This window comes from Limulus polyphemus, unplaced genomic scaffold (assembly GCF_000517525.1).
Source record: "Limulus polyphemus unplaced genomic scaffold, Limulus_polyphemus-2.1.2 Scaffold864, whole genome shotgun sequence".
In the NCBI taxonomy this organism is placed as follows: Eukaryota; Metazoa; Arthropoda; class Merostomata; order Xiphosura; family Limulidae; genus Limulus; species Limulus polyphemus.
The window spans coordinates 203,546-207,409 of NW_013666474.1; the positions used below are offsets into that span (position 1 = coordinate 203,546).

Genomic DNA, 3,864 nt, shown 5'->3' on the forward strand with positions numbered 1-3,864 from the left:
AATAGAACTGAACTTATGTCAGGGTCAATGTTATTGAATGTCGTTTCATAGAGGTAATCATCTGGAGGGCAGGCGTCATTCGACTTATTGGGTATAGGGCAATGGGCATGCCATCTAACTGGTCTGGTTAGTGATTAGTCTGAATGTTATTATATTTTCCTATACAAGAGTTATACGACAAATAAAGAACAATAAAAAATGTGTTAGTTTACATTTTAGTTTAAACGATTTTCTTAAAGGTAAACCAAAGCTTTGAACGCTAATAATTGATTTTAAAAAGTTTTCGATAAATAAAACTTCTGACATGTTAGCCTTATAAACGTATGTTTTATATCGTATCGTAGATTATTAACATACCTTAATGTCATTGTTTTATCTTTTCTAATTTCGTTTATTAAATGATAAGTCTTGCAATGCATGTAAAAAAAAAATGTATATATATCGGAATGTTTAACACTTGAAAAAAAGACAAATGTTTCAAAAACGGGGGTGTAGCTCAGTGGTAGAGCATTCGACTGCAGATCGAGAGGTCCTTGGTTCAATCACGAGCGCCACCTTTAGTGCATTTTATGAAAAACAGTAAGTATTGTTTTAAATATGATAATCATCCCCTACAATTTTGTATAACCGCTCATTTTCATTCCTGAAAATTAAAAAAGTAAACGTATACTTTATTTAATACGATTTCATGTAAAGAATGTTTTCTCACATGCAAACATCTGACTTTAGTTTTGTATTGAGCCTATGTTTCGGGCTCAATTGTCTTCTCAACCCTTCATGAAAGAAACTCTGTCACGTGCAGAATTCTGCCTTGTAAAAGCTGCTTCGAGCAGATATCATGCCATAGCATAAATAAACTTTACTACAGCTCGATAGTATCTCGGTATTGTCTTCGTTGTGTCATGTTTAATTTAAAACTTATACCTTTGTGTTTTCAAAGTTCCTTCTTCATGAACACAGCTAAGTTGACAGTTTCAGAATTTTTCGCTTCATCGTGCATTTAAAATAATAACAGATATAACCTACGAAAAGAAAATGTCGCTACCGTGAGTTAAGCTAATGGTTTATATTAAATATGTCTCCTTCGAATGGATTACTTCTGCTTTAAAATACAAATATGTTTATAATTATTATAAATATACAATATGCTTACGGCTTTTGACAGCTACTAACATAAAAGTTAATACATTAGTGATTCAATATCGTACTTAAAACCAGTGTTCATCTGCACATATACCCAAATAGAAAAGACTAACTTAAAAAATGTTCCAACATTTCTCGTTGATCTTAATACTCTTTAAAAGATTAAAATAACTGCTTCTTGTTTCTTCAAGTGTTAGATAATTTAACATCCGAAATAATGCAGCAGCTGTAATATCGGCTCTATCCGGAATTATGTCACATTTAGAAGAGTACAGCTGTAATTACACACTTCAAAATGTTCTTTTACCACAGTTGGTTTTTAATTGTGTATACCTATTTGTGTATACGAATTATTTATGAAGACGTATCTTCTTCAGAGATAGACATATTTTTCTCATAGGAAATGAGTTTTTACTTTTGATTAATAGCACGCCTTCAGATAGACTAACTGCGATGTGCCCACCACAAGGGTCGAACCATAAGTTTTAGCAGTTGAGTTAAATGCTATTGCAAGGTCAGTTTTTTACGTAATATGTTATGGTTTAACTAAGCGTTCTTGTTTAGAAGCGTCGTGTCATGGCATAGTAGTTAATATGTCCGTACAGTAAATCCGAAGATTCTTGATTAGTTTGTTGCGGAAAAAACGCACACCGCACATTTGAGCAGGGTGTGAGCTATAAGAGTAACGGTCAAATCCTACCATTCCGTCAGACAAGAATAGCACAAATGTTGGCGATGGGTGCTGTTGGCTAGCTAGCTTCGTTCTTATACATCAGATCAAAATTAGTGACAGCTATGCATCGATAGTCCTTGTTCAGCTTTAAGCGAAATATCTTTTTTAAAAAGAAAAAGCTTTTGGGGGAATATTTTAACAATATCTTTAAACGTTGTTGTTTTTAGCGCAACACTTCACAATGTGCTATCTGCGCTCTTTCCACCGTTCTATCTGTGGTACTGAATAAAATGTTTCTCAACACTCTATTACATTGAATGAACATTTAACAACAATTGCGACAGGTGTATGAAAAGGAGTCATGTTGTTTTATCAAACAAATTCGAGAACTTCACTGTATGATTCCGCGTTATAAAGCTTAACGTTTGCATCGACACTTCAAAAAATACTTTCATATCTTGACGCTTCTTGGAACTTAGTTAACGACCCATTTATGATGCCTTTTATGGTGGGGGAATAAACGTAGTTGGTATGTGAAATTTAACCTCTTAAATTATACATATAGAACATGGAACCAAACTATTCGAATGTATTCATATGAAAATTAATGATTTTCTGTAGAGATTATTAGAATAACGGTTGAATATTTATAATCCAATTTTTCTATCCTACTATATTCTTACGTAGACCATAAATTTATGCTCCTAACATTAGTGAATTTTGCAAGAAAAGTGCATATATAGACGCTAAATCCAATGAATATTTCAGAATAATTTTACCCGTTTTTACTCTTTGAATGAAATCGTCCAAGAGGATATTTGATGTTGAAAAGAAAGTTAAATTCTATCGAAATTCAGTGTCATTTTTAAATACTTTACAATATTATAACACATAAAAGAAACACAGTTTCAACTTCTAGATTCAGTAGCAAATGTGGTGGTATTATCATGCAAGCGAAGGCTTGGAAGGATCAAAGTTCGAGCCACGATATATTATGACGTGGAACTTTCTCCGTACTTTCAGCTGTTCAGACGTTATAGTTGTAACAGTGAATCCCGTTATTCGGTTAGGAATAGCAGCATAGGCGGCAGGTACTGTTTACTGGTTTCTCTCTTTCCGATAAGAAGTTCTAATTTTGAGATCCTTTGCCTGAACTTTGGGATCTTTGACCTGACCCTTTAACACAAGTCGCGTGAGGTATCGTTTGGGTTAAAAATACCAAATGTCGTATCCAAAATATTACATTTTTTTTATTATGAACACAAATCTGCTTTTCATGATGAATCACTCCTCTGTCTGTCAAAACAAACTAGTGTTAAGTCTTGAAATGAATAGCTAAGTGATAAGTCTTGAAATGAATAGCTAAGTTAGATATCTAGAATATAAAAAAGAAAAAATTGGAAGGTAAATCTAACATGTGCATTTATAGTTTTGATATTATACTTTTATTATTTTCTCGTATGAGTAAAGCCTCTAGTTAGTACATTGTGCTCCGTGATACTAGCATTGTTCGTAGCCCTTGAGTGGCTAATAATGTTTATAAAAATTATGCTATAACTCACACTGTCTATTCATAACTTAAGTATATCATGATGCTTTTGAGTAACAGACGAGTAATTAATAATGTTTAGGCGTTAACTCACACATCTCACGATAAACTTGTAGTGTTCATGCATAACTCGTCCATACTAGAAGTGAAACATAAACACATATCTTATTTACGTAGTGATCTTACATTATTTTCAACAAACAAACGTCTTTGTAAGCATGCCAAAGTGAAAAAAATATTTGAAAAGTTCAACTCGATATCGTAATGGTAAAATACATGGAAACGTTATGTATGAAGTGGAAAAGAAGGAAAAGTATCTGTTGAGAATGAAACTCGAAAAAAAACTGCCCCAATTAACATTATAATCATCCTAAAATTCTGGAGTGAAAAAAATCAAATGCCTGCTCTATCTCAAAGAGTAAGTGACATCTTATAAATACAGCAAAGTAAAACAATTGGGCAGTACTCATAACTGCAGCATTTTAAAACTGGATTTATG

General features: G+C 32.8%; 1 non-coding gene across 1 annotated transcript; it reads left to right on the top strand.

Moving 5' to 3' along the window:
• Positions 1-485: 485 nt before the first annotated feature.
• Positions 486-557, top strand: Trnac-gca. Its single transcript has one exon. It is a non-coding gene; the product is annotated as a tRNA-Cys (tRNA).
• Positions 558-3,864: the final 3,307 nt, after the last annotated feature.